This window comes from Adiantum capillus-veneris, chromosome 21 (assembly GCF_014529385.1).
Source record: "Adiantum capillus-veneris isolate H3 chromosome 21, ASM1452938v2, whole genome shotgun sequence".
Lineage (NCBI taxonomy): Eukaryota > Viridiplantae > Streptophyta > Polypodiopsida > Polypodiales > Pteridaceae > Adiantum > Adiantum capillus-veneris.
Genome location: NC_140951.1, coordinates 99,132,629 through 99,151,670, shown reverse-complemented (window position 1 = coordinate 99,151,670; position 19,042 = coordinate 99,132,629).

Genomic DNA, 19,042 nt, shown 5'->3' with positions numbered 1-19,042 from the left:
TGAGAAGCTCCAACAGGTCAAGGAGTTTCTCCAAGATCATATGGAAATGCTGAGACTTGCTCGTCAAAATGTTCGACAAGCACAGGATCGGTATAAGAAGTATGTTGATGAGAAACGTCGACAGGTTACCTTCACGGAAGGGGAAGAGGTATTTTTGCATGTGCCAGAGCATTCAGAAAGTCTGAAGACTGGACCTACACCCAAATTATCTCCACGTTATTGTGGGCCATTCAAGATACTCAGTCGAGTTGGTGATAAGCCTACAAACTTGAGTTACCTGCGCACTCTCGTGTCCATCCGGTATTTCATGTAAGTTGTTTACGTAAACGCTTGCATGGGGACGACAATGTTATCGGCCAGCAGATATTGGTTGATTTCACTGAACCTCCCACTCAACCACATGAACCTGAACGCATTTTAGATTTTCATGAACTCCGTACTCGTCATCATGTACGTAGGCAAGCTTTAGTCAAGTGGAAAGATCGCCCTGAAGAGGGTGCCACTTGGGAAAACATTAGTGTTCTTAAGAAGAAATTCCCCACTTTGTTTTCGAGGATGAAAACGCTTCTCCAAGGGGGGAGTAATGTCAGGCCAAGGGCCCACCAAGGGGTCACGGACTCGGCCAAGGGTCGGCTGCCAGTGGGAAGGGGTCCGAAAGTGGCTAGGAGCCTATTAAAGGGAGGTTGGGCGGATGGACCGGGACCTGGCAGTCCATTGGTTTGAAATTTGGAGACCAAATTTCAAAAATCTAACTGCACCGGAGTGCTCAAAAGGGGGGGTTTTACCTTTAGAACACATTGAGACTAGAGTTTTGACCCACCTGTGACATCCAAAAGACAAAAGACTTTTGATAGTGAGATGGTTTAGCGCTCGATAGTTCACATACATGCAATATGTACCATCTTTCTTTCAAACTAAAAGGACTGGAGAACAAAAAGGAGAGGAGCTAGGCCTCACCATCCCTTTGTCTATTAGTTCATGCACTTGCCTCATAATCTCCTCTTGTTGAGCTTGAGAAACTCTAGAGGGAGGATTATTAGGCGGTGAGCTTCTTGGTAGAAGCTCAATTCGATGGTCATCGTCCTCTCGTTTTGGAGGTAAGTCCATAGGGATATCATCGATAAAAACATCTTGCAATCCATTTTAGAAAAGTAGACCAGTCTAACTCTTCTTGATTCCTATCATTTTCATTCAATAAAACATTAGCGTCATTAGTGGATTCTTTGACAAAAATCATGTACACAAAAACCGAGCTTTTCATTGACTTATCAAAAGCAGGCGAATTTACAAGTGGTATAGTACGACCGGAATCACTAGCATCTATATACACGCTCTTTTCCGGGGGTTTCTAATCACCGAGAAAAAAAACCCGAGCAAAGACACATTTTGAGCAAGTTCGAGGGTAGAGTAGCAATTGTGAAAGAAATTAATTATGCCATGCAAGTTATTTTCACTACCACCATAAGGTTTGTTTGCAATGGAAGGTTTCTAATGATGTAAATGACACTAGCCCATGGATGCCTCAATTCGTTAAGTTTCTCTTTGATCATTATTGGCGAAACTTTTGAGCTAACAAGGTGACACCATCTTCTAGAATTGTGAGACTTTGTGGTCAAGGGTGTAAATCTAGTCACTAACATTGTTTTCTCCATGTTCAAGATGACTATTTTTTCTAATAGAAGAACTAGATTTTGACCTCATTGAAGTCCATAGATAGTAATGTGTCCGCTCATTGTTCGCAAAAGATAAAAGAAGTTATGTCTTGGAAGATGATGAGGTAAATTATGTTGAGCATGCCCAATAGGCGGGATATAAGAAAAGAAAGGAAAAGATTATATTCAAGTATAATTTATAGTGTTAACGCAAATACATTTAAGAAACTATTTTAAATGTCATAGGCGACGTCTAATTTTCTCATGAGAAAAAAAAATCCTTCATTATTTCTCTCTAGAGAGCATCCTTGAAAGCAGAGCCGTTGTTAGTGCATTGTCATTACATCGCCAACTGGCTGCCACAAAGTGGGTCTAGAGAGACAGATAGTGAACGAAATGCATCTCCAGGCTCTATTTTGTCCTCGGCCCTTGTTTGAAACAACAAGTTAGTGTCCATGCAAAATCCAACATCGCTAAGCAAAGGAGAGACACCAATTGCTTTCCTTGATTCTGCCATACTCATGTCCATAAGCTAAATGCATGCTCAGGCCAGGCTGAAGAGATGCCGCAATCCATCCTCTCATCGGCTCAGTCTACCCTACGACTTGTCCTCGACCAGCTTCGCAAGGCCCTGTCATTCCTACTTTGGTCTGATTACTCACTTGCGTCTAGACTACTTTGTGCTTCTCAACAGAAAAGAGCTCGCCTTTGTTGCTGTTGTTGGTCTTAACTACCCTCCCGCGCCATTGTTAGCCTTAGCTAATGCCACCATTCCATTGCCCGCCCTCAAAATAGGAAAAATATTGCTACTTTCGCTTCCTGCTCTACCGGTGGCACCATCTATTCCAACTGCACGTGGTATGCTGAGCTACATCTCTAGTGTGTGGGAAGGCGGCTATTAGGTTATGACTGTGGCAAGCATTAGTTGTGATCCATTGATCTTCCACTACCCACAGCCATGGATGTTACTGATCCACCACCTCATCCTTCACCATCTTATTGAATTGCCCATACTTTTAAGTTGAAGTCATTATCTCTATTGCATGTACCCCTAACTTTGGTAGTTTTGAAATTTTTGATTTTTTTGACAATTGTTTCTCAATTAAAGCAACAAGCTTTTTAAATACGGACTAGAATACATTTTTTGTAGACCATGTGACTGATGATCTACGATATGTCTTGGGTATAATATTGTTGTAGACCATGTGACTGATGATCTACGGTATGTCTTGGGTATTGTTGGAGTCTTGTTGATATTAGAACAAGAGTGGATTTATCATATTTATATAGAAGGTGTATTCATTCTTGTAGAGAGTGGGGCCACACAAAGATTGCAACATGTCCTACAGTTAATTTGTCTTTACACTAGTGCATCTTCATCATGTTGTGCAGTTTGGTTGTGGTGATGCTAGGTGTGTTGCTTTGATTGGTGACTACATTGCAATTGCTATGGATTTCCATAGTGGTTTGTAGTCTAGACCAGGGATGCCTATACATGAGTAAATGGTTAGAGTTTGATCTATGGAGATTACAGATCAGAGGAGCGGTAGATCAATGTCATGGTGTAATGTGGATTTGATGGTAGATCCAAACAAGGGTTTAGTAATGTTTTTTAGCAACTTAAACAATGGTGTAATGTGGCATTGACTATTGACCCAAACAGGGGTTTAGTAATGCTTTTTCAGCAACTTTGTCTCCCAAGAGGTTTCACATATGATTGTGAACCTACTTTTCTCTCTCATGTATGCAAGTATGTCTCGACTCTCCAGTATAGAGTGAGTTTGTTTTTTGATTGTGCAATGTCTCTTCCATTGTCAGGTTGCGTAGATTTCAAAAATGGATAACGCCCTCTTGCACTTTTACAATTCACTTTAAAAAGTAAAGATCTTCTCAAGAGACTTGCTCGATTATTTTAACGCTCAAAAATACTCGCTCGTCAAGTTATATAACTCCTCTTTTCCCTGTAGTAGGTGAAGTAGATTCTCCTTTCAAAAACCTTCATGTTGGCAGCCATGCGGTTGAACCATGGTGCCCCTAGGATAACATCCTCATGTTGGAGAGGAGAGATAAAAAAGTCTTCTTTGTCGACCTAGCTTTTGGACATGAAGCCTCAACTTTCCAATCAAGGGAGTAACAGAGGCTTGATGTTCCTTGAAAGATCCATTGGCAGTTACAATATCTCCTATCTCAAAAGCTCGAATGCCCAAAAGCTTGATGTTCCTTGAAAGATCCATTGGCAATTACAATATCTCCTATCTCAAAAGCTTGAATGCCCAACTTAGTGACCAACTTGATTGATATGAAGTTGTGAGTAGAGCCAGGGTCAAACAAAATGAAGGTATCAGATCATTCTCCCTTACCTTTCCCCAAGCATAGGAGAGAGGTGATCCTTTGCAATGAGGAACCTCTTTTGGAGCTTCGATCTTGAAGCTCTAGGAGTCTCATTGCGGGCATTTCTTTTGGGGCAAGAATGATAGCCATGTCCTTGCTTCCCACACTTCAAGCATTTGTGGTCCTTACAAAAAGCTTCTATCTCTTTAGGAGAGAGTTTATTTTTACCTTTCTAAACTCCCTTCTCCTTGGACCGATTGTTGTTGTTGTTGTTGTTGGAATTTCCTTGAGAATAATTTTGGACATTATTTTTCCCCTTTGTATCACTTTTGTCTTTGCTTTACATGGGCTTGACTTTCCTTCTAGCCCCTTGTTCAAAATTGATGCGCAAAGCAACCATAGTGTGGTGGATTACTTCAGTGATAGAACCAAGCCGTTGCGAGTTGATGTACTCGATCATCTCTTCATGTAATCCGGCATAGAATTGTTGATTTTTCTCAACAAAGTCCATCTTTTGAAAGACAGTATGTAAATCCCAAAACTTGTCCACATATTTGTGAATAGACTTGTTGGAGAGAGCAGCTTCAAGCTCCACCATTTAGTAAGCACTTTCCTTTTTGCATTGCTTGCAAGGAATTGCTTCATGATGGAAACTTGTAGATTTTTCCATGTCTTTGGGGCTTCGTCGTTGTCATGAAGGCTAGCCCACCATTGACGAGAAGATTTTTGGAAGTGCATAGCTACATGGTGTAGCTTGGAGGACTCCGTGAAGCCCTCGTTTCCAAAGGCCGCATCAAATTGTTGGATGAGGGCCAATACTTTGTTGGTGGCACCAGAGGTGCCATCATAGGTGAGAAAAGAGATACTCTTTCCTCCCTCTTTGAACTTCTTGAGCTTTTGGGACCTTTGCCATGCAGGGTAAGATTTGCAAAGTCCTCTCCTCTTGTATACTCTAGGAGAATAACTATTGATTTTGTTGGAAGAGAAGGAAGGTGAAGAAGAAGGAGAAGAGGGCGACCTCTTTCTTGCCTTTTTCTTCCTTTGTTTCCTCTCTTCCCTTTTGGAGTGACGAGGAGAAGGACTATTGGTTGACCGTTTCCTCTTGGGAGGAGTTGGCGACCGTCTAGATCGCCGTCTTCGTAGAGCCACATCTTCAGAGGAACTTAGGGATTCGCTTCTTTCTTGTTCTTTGGATTCCTCCTCTCTTATGGGAGAGAGTCTTCTTTTGGAAGTCTCATCAAGAAGCCTCCTAAGCTCTCTCTCCTCTTGGAGAGGAAGGGAAATCCCATAAGCACGAAGTTGTTGGGTAACTTTGGCTTGCAAAGCAGGGTTGCCCATAGCTTGATGCAACCTAGTAATAAGATAATTAACAAACATGGGGGCATTATCATTAGCACCTTCATGTACAAAATCAAGGTTATCAATGTTCATTCTACTCTCTTGGTTATTGTCATCCATGCTAATTAAACTTATGTATAGAATTACTTTGTGCTTTGGTACCTTCAAAAACCTTAGTCACTACACTTCTTTACCTTTGAAAATTAGTTCTCAAGCAGCCACACCCCTCGAACTAAGTCCTTGTCAACCAAGATAATACATCCCTGTCCCACTTACCCTATTGCAATGAACATGTCCAACCTTTCATGGACAACTCAAGGATCTCTCTTCTTAAGTAAAAAAAGAGAAACCAATACCTCTGATACCAATGTAATGGAAATGGCCTATAAACTTTGAGAAATAGTGGAATTAAGAGAATTAGAGTAAGAATTTTTGTGAGACTACTTGGAGAACATAGAGGGTGAACTTAATTAGTGGTAGCAACGTCATAACCATAATACTTAATTAACTTGGCATGGACAATACTTTTGCAAGAGAGAGAGTTTAGAGAACTTGACAACAGTTGAGGACCAGATTTATGTGGAGCCGGTCCCCCCTCCAATAGGCTTTTGTATCATAAATTCTCCCATCAAGAGAGACTTGGTACAATACAATATTTGTGTTCCTTGTCACCTAGGTGATGCAATGAAGATGGAATTCTTCATGCATCACGAGCATAACATAAACTTTGTAAAAGCATTAATCATCCCCGGCCTCAGTCCCAAGGCCTCAAACACCTTCAAAGGTGGAGAGAGCTAGCGGGGAATGAGGGTAGGGAAGAGGAAGAAGAAGCATTCAATAGGTGAAAGAAATAGTTCCTCAATTATCATCACTCTTCTTGCTTAGCATAGCATAATAGCATAGTAATGAAGATGAAAAAGATGGCAATCTTAAGCATTGAAGCATGGCTCTTGGTTGGATTTGCATTCAATAGCCAAGAGTGTTGGTGTAGGCTCTCAACTTCTCAACAAGCTTGGAGGAGGAGATGGAGCTCTTGCACTTTGCACTTCACAGAATGAGAGAGAGAGAGAGAGAGAGAGAGAGAGAGAGAGAGAGAGAGTGGGAGAGTATATGGGTGCCCAAATCAGCCCCCCCTCTCATTCTTGGTCCACCTCTCTCTCTCTCTCTCTCTCTCTCTCTCTCTCTCTCTCTCTCTTTTGTATTATTTAATTATATCATTTGGACAAGTGTCCACTTTTCCCTCTTTGAGAGAAAGAGCTTAATTATTTATTTGGATACATCTAAATTCTCATTGGGCCCCTTCAAAGCCGATCCAATAGGATTCAAGCACATCATGAGGGCAAAATGGGGTGGATTTGGACATGAGTCTTTTACGCTTCTTAAGAGATCATTTTGAATTGAACACTTCAAGCACCTTAGTCATTTAAGCATGACAATCTTTTATGCCTCTTGAGAGAACATGTTTGAATTGAACACTTCAAGCACCTGAGTCATTTAAGCATGACAAGCACCTCAAGCTTGGGCAAGGTTCCACAAACACCTTAAGCACCTTAGTCAGCAAGCACAACAATCACCTCAAGCTTGGGTAGGGTTTCCACCTCATGGTTAGTCCCAGCTTGCTTATGGTCTTAGGTCTAAGGACTTTTTAACACTAACCTTTTGAGGTCTTTAATGAAGCCAACCCTAAGATCTTTAATGAAGCGAATTTCACTCCATGGCCGCACTCATCCGAGTATCAGTCTGACCTGCGCGATCACTTTTCTCTTACCCTGTGCCCTGCCTCATTGCCTGCCGCCTTTCTCCCTTGATTTCTTCCCTTTTCCCACTTCAAAAACCCTTTGGGACCTTATTGGGCGGGCGGCCTTTGATTGATTGTATTGGGTGGCCTTAAGCTTCATAGTGGGCAGCCTTGAGCTTGTAGGGCATATGGTAAGTGTATCCCAAATGAACATCTGGTATTTGCTGAGATAAATACTATGTATGGGATGCTAAGAGATGTCATTTAGATATGGATTTGGATGAGCCTTTCATGCGCTTATGGTTTGTGGTCATTGAGACACATACGATGTGCTGTTTGAGTATGCTTACAAATCATCCATGTGTGCAATGTTCATGCAAGCAGATGATGCAAGAGGCTAATAAAATGGGCCAAAAGCTAAGCACTTTACTTGTCTTTGCTTCTAGACCAGATTTGAAATTATGGTCAATCGATGTAATCAAAATCTTCCTTTTCACAAGTATGGCTTCTCTCCAGATACAATCACCTATGCTTGTATCTTGGTGACATGTTGCATAATGGGTTGACATGCATGCATAACTGGACTGTTCTGAACAAATGCATCTCAAAGGTTTCCTTCTAAATGAAGTGGCCTATGTGTCCATCTTCAAAAGCTTGTGGGTGATTGGGCACAGGTGATATGATGAGATTTCAAGGCAAACTATTGCTTATATTCTAGTATAGATCTCCCAGTTCACCCTATGAGCTACACTTGCAGCAGTGCAATTCGACCACGAGCTATCGAACAGAAACTGGATAGCCCCAGGCTTGGAAGGGCACCAAGGTCGAGAGGGCCCTACACTCTATCTCTCATTTCCTGTGGAGTCATGAGCAACTCTTAGTGCCTGCGTAGAGCTCCTTTCGAAAGAACAGAATCAGAATAATTAATCTCTCTCTCTCTCTCTCTCTCCCCCCAAGGTTGGGACAACATCTTTTACAAACTTTGTAAAAATTTAACTTTGATGTATGCGTGCATGGTTTGGGAAACAAGCGCCGTAAATTTTCCTTCCGTGCTTGCAAAAAGTAGGTGACATGACTAGTATGCACACCTGTGTGTGTGTGTGTGTGTGTGTGTGTGTGTGTGTGTGTGTGTGTGTGTGTGTGTGGACGCCGGATAGTTGCTTCTTACCCTCCCAAATTTCCTCGCGAGCGGTAGGGTTGGGTGTGCTACTGTGTTTTGAGCAGGGAGGGGTGCAAAAGAAAGCATTGTGCAACAACAATGTACAATACAATTAATTCATGAAACTAGTGTAACAAAAAGGGAAAATGACCAAAATACCCCTCTGATTTGTGGAATTCCCAAAATACCCCTCAAATTTCAAAAATTCTCAAAATACCCTTATATCTATTTTAGTTCGATTGTTCGATTATTCTTTTTTGACAATGGAGATCCATTTTTGAGTGCTTAGCATGTAATTCGTCACAAATTACCTCCAAAAAAAAAAGAGGCAATTATGTCTAAAAATAATGAAGCAATTCATCTCGAAAGCCTACATTACCAGCTCATATTCTAGTTTTACTATCTTGTATTGATAGACAATCAGTCTTCTTATGAAAAGCTACAAGAAAAATTATCTTTGGAGAAATTTACTCTTTGGGAAATTTGAAGAGCATTTTGGGAATTTATGACAAAATATGAGAGGTATTCTTAGAATTTTTTGAAATTTGAGGGGTAGTTTGGGAATTTCCATAAAGTAAAGGGGTATTCTGGTAAATTTCCCTAACAAAAATGAGCACCAATTTCACAACTACCCCAGGGGGTATTTAAGGAAATATAGCCAACAAGGCTACACGAGGGGGTATTTCGGGAAATATAGCCAGCAAGGCTTAAACCTGAAATCTAGTCGTCCTGACCACCTCAATGCTCATTCATTTGTGCCTCTAAATAGGACGTTTTAAGTGTTAGTTTTCGGGGGTTGACAGGATCCTTTACCATCAACCTGAATGAATAGGCCCTCTTATTGTCCATGGCATTGAGGGGGGGTGCTATCATTTGACGAGTAGAGAACGAGCTCCTAAAAGCGAGCGAGGGCAAGAAGTGAAGTAAGATACCAAGTAAGGCGGCCATTTTCACTCCCAACAATTAACAATCTATTGGATGTTTATAGTTAAATTTTTTAATGGTAACAAAAAACATTATCTAAAACTTTTGGCAAAGAGATTACAAGAGCATGATATTAGAAACAACACAAACAAGAATGCCATGACACAAAGCCAAACTAGAACAAGCTATACTCTGCTACCACTTCCCATTAACTATATGAAAGGTGCATAAAACTTATTCTATGTGTGTGTGAGAGAGAGAGAAATGAATGAAATGAAATGTTATATTAACATCTTCAGAAGGCCAGAATGACCTATGAGACCAGAAAGTTACAATGTGGTGGATCTGATACAAAGTCAGAGTAACAAAAATGACAATGACAAAATAAAATGACGGAATAAAATGCTATGGAATCTGAAATAGCTAGGTGTCATCTAAGCAGATAGGTGGATAGTTAAATAATAGATCACAAAAGATCCAGCTAGGTGGGATAGCTAAATCACAGATCACAAAAGATCCAGCATCGGTCGCTAGTGGATCTCATCAATCTCCTCCATGGTCAATAGCCTGACTGGGCGTCGTGCATGTTGGGCCAAAGTGATCCGGATCCTCTGATGCAACCTCAGTCGATGTTGTGTAGTCCTCTACAGTCGTGGGCGTCTGGATCTCCCTAGCTCGGTTGCTCGGTCGATCAGTGTGCCTGTGAGAGAGAGAGAGAGAGAGAGAGAGAGAGAGAGAGAGAGAGTTTCTAGAACCCTTTATAATTAGATCATTAATAACCTTCCTTCAAAGATTTGACTATTTTTTGTATTATATTGAACATCCCAAAGAGTTACAAGGTATTGCCATGCTCTTGTTGAGCCATGACATCATCCAAGGACTTATCATCCTAACAATTGTACTAGTAGGCTGCCAATAATGTCTAAAAACTAATGAAGCAATTCATCTCCAACGCCTGCATAACGGACTCAGATTTTACTTTAGCATGCACAATTACTCTTCTTCTGAAAAGCTACAAAACTCGTTTATTTTTGGAGAGATTTGTCTCACAGCCAGGGGTAATTCGAGAATTTTGGAAAATTTGAAGGGTATTTTCGGTTGTCTCTGCAGGCGTTCCATGTGGAGATATTTCTCTCCCTCTTTCTCTATCGCGCATAGGTATCCCGATACACACACACACACCCACCCACCTAGGATACGAGTGCTCTCTCACTCTCTCTCTCTCTCTCTCTCTCTCTCTCTCTCTCTCTCAAGATGCGGCACCAAGAGATCTATTTGTGAAATTGTGTGTGTCGTTGACGAATACATGGAACTTGGAACAGCGCTGCGTACTGGTCTTTTTTGCGCTGCAATGCGGACGCAAATAGGGGACGTGACGTTCCGTTTCAGACTGCCAGAGAGCAGGGCTAGATCGACTCTGTCCCTCTCTCTCTCTCTCTGTCCATGCACCAAAGCCGCTGCAGGTGCTCGAGCTTAAGCAAGCAGGATGCGCAGCCACCAACATTGTCTGTTGGAATGCAAAGGACGCCAATTTTTGCTTTTACCAAAATGCAGCGCCGCACCGGATCTTCAAATCAAAAGATTCGGGTTAATAAACTTCGACCGAGTATGTCCCTACAATTGTACTAATGGCCTTGCATATTAAAGATAGTCATTCAAGCATAATGGGAGAGACCATGTGTATATTGGGTAGTGATATGTACTTAAGTTTTATAAAGTGCTTGCATAGCCACTTTGTTTAAAATATTTTTTGGTGGGTAAGCATATGAAAACTTGATAGGAAATCTAGTTATATCTTGATCATTACAAGCGCAATGTGGATGCATAAATGCATTGAGAAATGATCTTTAACAAAGCACAATTAAGAAATTGTTTCAATGAGAAACTAACCCACATGAACGTGCAATTATCTTGGATTGATCTTTATGAAAAGCTTCATACTCACGGACCCTTCCCAACTTGCGTTTCCAAACGCTAGATGGAAGGGCCTGGTGAAGACAAATTCTTTATATGTCGTCACCACGCCCTTCCATCTAGTGTTTCGAAACGCAAGTTCGGTGACCTCAAAACAAGGCTTAGGAATTTTGAATTTTTCATGGCGTAAAGAGGACGAGCCTTAGAACTCGGACATTCAAGCAGTGCTCACAAGGAGAGTAAGGGGTAGCTTTTCAACAAGATAGCTCAAAGGTAATTGCTCAACAAGAAGGTGTGGGCAACGATGAATGATGCTCACATTATAATGAAGGGGTGAATAGAGTTTACTTGCTCATGGCAAATTAAGGATGCAATAAAGATAACATAAACATGATGTTTTTTTGATGACTAACAAGCTAGCAAAAGACAATTACAGCAAAAGGAACTATAGAACATTGAGAATCTACTAGTGGGCTTTAATAACCATCAATAACTTTTTCTTTCTGAAGCCAAAAGAAAATGATTTTTTGCATTATTTCCATGAAGTCCCTGTGGATGTTGTCACGCATCTCTGTAATGGACCTTCATCTTCAACTTTGTTTTGAAGGAAGGCTTTTTGAGTTTCTTACTTCATCGTCTCTATGGGTATAAGTATTATCGTTCTTTTTGCTAAGATATCGAGTTCCTCTTCTCCATGGATAGTAAAATCACTATCTTTGCTACTTTACGGTGGAAAAATTATGGATCATGTACGCAGGACTTGTTGAGTAGCACAATTATCTTGCTTTTTTTTTTCAAGCTGCAACTCATTTTTTTGGGGTGGGGGGGGGGGGGGATTCACTAACGGCTAGAATATGGTGGCACGTGAGTGTACAATACACAAGTTTTAAAAGGCAAAAAGGATAGATTTTACAAAGGAGGAAGCCCTTTATATTGATAAGTATGGCAATTTTGGTGCATGTAGCGTACGTCTCTCTGTTGCTACCATTGAATCCCGTAGGGTTTTTTCAGACTTATATTTGGCCATGCAACATTGTCAGCAAAAGTAAATTTATTGTCTGCTTGGTTTTGACTCTCTTGGACCGCTTATATTGTTGTTGTCTTCAACGTTTTCTAAATGACTTTTTTGAATTTGAATATGATACTTTCCTTTTATGGTTTATGGTTGATAGCAAGATAAGCGTTGTGAGGATATAAGTTAAAAATTTACCAGCTTCATTCCTCATCAAGTTGCAAGGCAAATTTTGAAATTAGATCATATTAAAAAGGATGATCTTGTATTGCTACCTAGAAAATTCCACCAACGTTTTTATATTCTTGTTTGCTATGTCATTTCCTCATTATTGAATTTTATTATCTTATATTCAAGGTCGTTGGGGCATGTTAAAACTTTGTATGTAATAGTTATATTGATCCATCCAAAATATTATTCAATGCACATACGTAACATAAGGTGTGAGACACTATTATGTGCCAACATATTGACACTGCATGCCAAAAAAGAAGAGAAATGCTTTCAATTGAGAGCTTAGGTAAGGAAGCATGATAGTATGTTAAGTGCTTCAAGGCAAGAAGAATTTATACGTGTGGATGAGTTTGGCATAGTAAGCACCATGTTGCACTCAAGGCCTCTAGGAAGAAGTAAATGAAAGGAAATGAAGATTTAGTCACACAAACAATTACCATGATATTAGGGAGGAATAACATGACTTAAACTCAAAATTAAGAAAGCATATTTGTAAAAATATGGAGAGGAGATTGGACTCTTCTCCTTCCTCCTAGACCTAGATCATCTCTTGTCTTTTATCACAAAATAGTGAAAAGCACCTAGCAAGGCTTGGAAAAGCCGGTACCCAATCTCAAAATACGTAATTTTTATCCCTCTTCTCCCTTGCCTTGGAAAAGCCGGTAGAAAATCTCAAAATACGTGATTTTCCCCCCTCTTCTCCCTTGCCTTGAGTGAAACATGGCCCTCTAAGAAACCAGCCATTAAATATAATACATACATGTAGGCATAGTATACAAGAACGAAAATTTTCAGAGCGACATTGTATAATAGCAAATTTTCCCCATTGAATCTGGGGGGCGGGGGGAGGGAGATCTCAAAAAACCTCTAGATTTGATCAATTTATCTATCTCCTTGATCACTTTGATCGCTTTTGGTCCCTCACTCTCTTTTCATTGCTCATTAAGTTATACTACCCCATTGAGGGTGCCAAGATGGTCAAGGCTTTCAAGAATGTTGACGTTGCTTCTATGGATTGGTTGAGCAGCTTCTTCTAGAGGTCACCTTGGCCGGTTTATTATCTGGACAAAGTGTGTGTTTGAGAAGCTTGATTAAGTGTTTGGTTCTATTGATGAGAAGCCCAAAGGTCAAGAAAAATTATGCTTAAGCATAACCTTTGATGGCAAACTCAGATGTGTCCCAAATCTTCAGCTCCGATGAGATTCAGAGTGTTGTTCGACCCATGAAGAAGGACGTTAGGAGACAAATGCCATTGCAAAACCTAGGATCGCTTTGTGAACCTGAATCCATATGTTAAGACTGCCCGTAGATACAATTTCTTGATGAGATGCAAAGGGAAAATGCAAGAGAAGCTAGTTGCAAAGAGGAAAACTATTGTTGCTCAGGTTGAGGGTGCTCACAAGGAGGTGATTGAGAAAGGTGGAGAATCTAGATGTGTGGTACAAGACAATGATTTTGGACAATGACTACCTATATGAAATTTGAGAAGTTCTCAAAGTGATGCGGGGGATATACCATCCTTTGAGAATGAGAGCCCAAAAACTCGTAAACGATGTTACTTTTCCAATGGAAAGCCACGTCCTTCCGTCACACACACACACACACACACACACACACACACACACACACACACACACACACACACACACACACACACACACACAATTTTCAAGGCTTCGATGACTTTACTTAACCCCACAAAGCAATTTCTTTTTATTCCTGCACCCAAGTTCTTAGGCTCTTGCTACTTCGATTTGTGGTATGTGTGAATGCCACACCTTTGCAAGTCGTTTTCTACTTACACCAACTTGTACCCTCCTCTATTTGAGGTTAACACTAACTACTCCAGCCCCTTGGATCTCCATATTGGGTGACCAATGACCCTTGCTTAGCCCACTCGTGCAGTTTGTCACTCGAACGCCTGTCCATACCACCTCTGTGTCGCTACCCCAATGGACATTGACCATTGTTGGAGGCAATACTACTACTTGGCCTCTCAATTGCACCAAGTCCACCGTTGGACCACTTCCTATATTTGCTTCCAACTCCTGCATGCACATCTCTTTTGTCACCATGTCATTGAGTTGATAGGCAGATTCATGGTGCAACATCAAAGGCGTCAGAGCAGGGCTGCATACACAATTTTCCACTATGAGTCGTATTTAGCTTGTTAATTCATACTTGTGAGCAAGATTATAGCTTCTATAAGTGGCATTGTGCGCAAGAAGAGCATGACGGAGTAGAAATACAACCCTCACTTCTTTCTCATGTGCACAACTTGTCAAGGACTCATCCATGCTCCTTTGCGGTGTAAAAACTCTTTGTTTTCATAGGGTAGGCCTCTTGATTTTATCACTTGTTCTTAATGAAAAAGGGGAGTTTAGGAAGAAAAAGGGGAGGGGAGGGGGGTGTTGTGTGCGGGGCATTTTAACAAAATGTGTAGTTTTATGATTGCTTAGTTGCAAGAGCAGACACTCATTACAGAGATAGGCCTTCAAAGACACTCATTACACGAATCAAAGACTTTCTGCTTGAATTATGAATCATGATGGTTATTGCTCACTTCTACTACCTTTGTGCACTAGAAGGCTAATGTAGGTTATGCGAGCTGTCTCCATCTTCTACCGAAGCTCCACTTGGCCCGTCGCTCACCATCGCCTCTGCGCAAAGCTCGCCATCACACATGATGGATCTCTCATCGCCCCCCCCCCCCCTCTTTCCCCTCTCTCTCTCTCTCTCTCTCTCTTAGAATTTTTAGCCAACACTTCCAATGTTATCTCTCTATTTAAACCCCCTTGTTTTTCTCACTCTATCCATCTTTGGATGATATTAGGCGACTTACAAACACTAGCTAGTAACCTAAAGAAAAAGTTGATTTTTCTCGGTACCACTCTGTGTCTATCCATCTGTATCTCTCTTTGGGAGTATCCTTGCCGAGCTAATACTTTTTTGGAAAAAACATTCCTTAAAGTTACATCTAATTCTCTCTCTCTCTCTCTCTCTCTCTCTCTCTCTCTCTCTCTCTATAGTACACATTGCAAATCCAAGCTAAAAATAAATGGAACCTTACTCAAGGGGGCTCACCTATTGTAAACACTTAACATGGATGGGGACAAATGGAATACATTAAAAAGAATTTAAAGATACCGTGAGGTGCATGCATGACAAGGAATATCTAATAGCTGGCACCATACACTCATTTTCTATAGCGCATGGTTGCATTGAAGGCACCGATTGGGAAACTGGTGCGTGGTACTTATAAAAACGCAAGTCTGCAATACCCCAAATCCACCTAAAGCCCATAGCACATAGGCAGAGTGCTAATCACTCTACTGTCATACCCCAAAGATCTCATCTAACCTATGCATGTAGCTGTATCCTCTCACAACATACACACATGCAAGGTGATTGCTACCGGGCCCTTCTGTGCGCTCCTTGCCGCACTGTCGAAGCAAGGGACTTGCCAATACACCGTGTGCGAGCCACAAATGGCTCCAAGCACACAACAAGCCTAAACTAGCAAGCTCAAGAGAGCAAAGGGTGTGTCACTCACCGCTCTACGCTCGCCTTCGTGGTGGATTCCTCGCCGCGATGAAGAAGAAGCTGCAGTCGTGCCGCGCTCAACCGCTTCGCCGCCGTCGTGCCTTCGTAATGCTCAATTGCACACACACTCTCCCTCTCTCTCTCTCTCACACACACACACACACACACACACACACACACACACACACAAGGAGGTGAAGAAGAAGAAGATGGAGATGGAGATGGAGCAAGAGCACTCTTCTATTGCACAAATGAGAGAATGAGTGAATTTTAGGTTTAGTTGGCTTTTATATGAGCTCACCCCATTCACACTTGGGCGCCCATGCTTAGCCAACTAATCCCTTGAATGTCCCAGTTAGAGTGCGCCTGTCATCGGCGATCACTCTTACCCTTTTTCTATTGGTCCGACAAGCCCGGTACCTGAGTCTACCAAATACATAATACACGTCCGTCGTAGGTGATGGGGTGTCCGTGAGCCGTGAGGGTTAACATGCCCCCCTTCCTGATGTAGATTCCGTCCTCGGAAGCTATTGAGTTGAAGTTGGTTCGTCGAGGTTGAAGAGCATTTGAGATGAATGTCCTTAGCCTTCTTCAGTCACTGCAAAATCAAACAACATTGGCACAGTAATTGCATTCTCTTAAAAAGCAGATGCAGTTTTAGGTGGACAAATTGATTGGTAAAAGAATTTTAAACAGTTTGTCAGCAATGAACATTAAATTGCAATGTAAGCAAATGCATAAACAGATGTAAAGGTAAAAAATTAAACAAGTCTGGGGTCGCTAATTTGACGGTCGAAAGGCACTAGAGATCGAATATTAATACCATGGGTAAGCCTTCTTAATTATCTGTGGTCAATTAAGTTGTTTAATCGCGAGAGCCAAGTATTCATGTTCGAGGACTGACTAGAGGCTATATCTAGAAGACCTTGTAGTTAAGCTATTATAAAAGAAATTTCTCATGAAATCATCGCCTGACTGATTACTTTTTCTTTGACCCCCCAAAGTCTTTTCACATTGATTCAATTATGATGTGTGTGCTTATTTTGTATGCCTTGGGTTTTTTGCTTTTCAAGGAAAAGCGCCCACACTGGGAACCTCTAGGGCTCAAGTGCCATAGGCAATACATGTGAGTGAAGTACCAAATCAAGCTGAGATTTCTCTTCCAGCTTAAAATTTTACATTGTGGCACTTTGATTTTTTGTTTGTTCATTTTCAGCATTTTAATTTTGTAACTTTGGGGGGTCATATAACACTGTTACCCTCCCCAGGCTCATCACATTAGTAAACTCCCTTTATAATACTTAAGCTAAAGGTCAATAGGGTTAAGCCCACTAGAAAGCCCTAGTACATTTCATACAATGCTGCCTAAATCGGATTAAGAACCTAAGTAACCCTTAATTATTAGGAAGGCATTCCCCATGGTATTAAGAGAAGATCTCTAACACCTAACTTGGTCAAACTAGCTTAGTCGGACTGCTTGATTTTTAAACCTAGATAACTGATTATGACAAAACATTACATTGAATTAAATGTTTGATACTAAGAAAATGCATTGAATATTAGGCTACCAATCACAATTCAAGCAGACAATCATAGATGCAAAAAAGATAAAGGGCAATGCTAATGGACAAGAAACACCTCTTTGTGTTGATGGCCGCGCTTGATTTGAAGTGTGAACGAGAGAAAGGTTCCATGAAGGTCCAAATCGTACCAATAGCAACACGCTCCTGTACACACTAGGAAACAAAAGGAATACCTCTAGGAGGCACATTAGTGGGAAAAGAGAACTTCGCTAATCTCTCAACTCTAAAACAAAAACACTCCTATCGTACTAATCTTACCTATCCTCCATCACTCAAGTGATGAGGATCAAAGGTGTTTTATGGCATAGGTTTCTGTTTCACTGTACCAGATGTGACATGTGTAGGTCTGAGTCAATGTTTTGACTTTTAATGTGCATACTCGTTTGCTAATTGCTCTTGCTCTTTTTTTTTTTTTGTGAGTATAAAGCTTTATATGTACATTCCCTAAGATTGGTGATTGAGAGGTCAGGGAAAAAGGTTGAGAGGGAAACAAATGAATGATGACTGTCAGCAAACACTCCCCCCTTCCTTGGGTAGATCATACCGTTTGAAATGAGCTTGTCACCCTTTGAAACCAATTGTTCCAGTTGGTAATAGGTGAGGATTTTTGCCAGTAGTTTTCTATTACCCTAGGTGCCTCGTCAAGTTGCAAGGGTGGTAAGGTACTCTCCCAAGATCGAACTTGAAGTGGTTCATCAGGTGATTCTTGAACACTGGGAGGTGTGGATTCTTTTGTAGCTTCATGGAGGTCCACTACTATAGATGGAGGCTGTGTAGAAGCTTTTACCTCTATGGATGTATTACATGAGGAGCTAGAAGCTTCATGGGACTCCCCCCTTCCTGAGCTAGGTGGAACAAATCGTTCTTTCTTTGGTACCCAAACTAGCTCGGGAGCGGGTGTGTAGCAGTCTGTGATTTTTTTCTTTCCACGATCATTGATTCGTTTTGGAGCTACGGGATTGGGCTCACTTGGGTCAGGTGATAGGTAAGAGCACAATCTACGTTTTGGCACCCAGATTTGATCATTTCCTTGATAGTAGCCTTGGGCTTCCAATAGTCGTTTAGGGATCCATCGCAACATTTTCTTACTTTTCTTGTAGCGAGTGGTACGTTTCTTACAAGGCTTCTGTTTTTTAGCACTAGCTATGGTCACTAAGGAAGCTTTAGGGACCCACTTGTATGTTTTCTTCGTTACATTAGGATGAGTCTTGTCGGAAGCGATATGCATTGCTTGTAGCATATTTAAGGGTACAGGCATTTCATCCTCCTCAGGTGTTACCCATGTCGTCCCCCTATTTCCCCAAGTGTCTATGGTTTCTGCTAGGTGGACCCAATCCACATTGTTCGACTCAGTCATCCCAGGTAGGATATCCATATAAGGAGAATCTTGGCCAATGTCTGTATCCTTCTTACAAGTGTAACAATATTGTAGTGGGGCCGAGTGAACTGTGGTGTTAGAGCGATGATCAATAATGGTTTTACTCCCTAAGGGGTGTACCTTACCAGTCACCAAATCCACTCTAAGGACAGAGTCTTGGAATTGCAAATAGACATGATTTTTAGACCAATCATGAACCATTTGTGCTTCCCTCATGAATGGTCGTCCTAAAATCA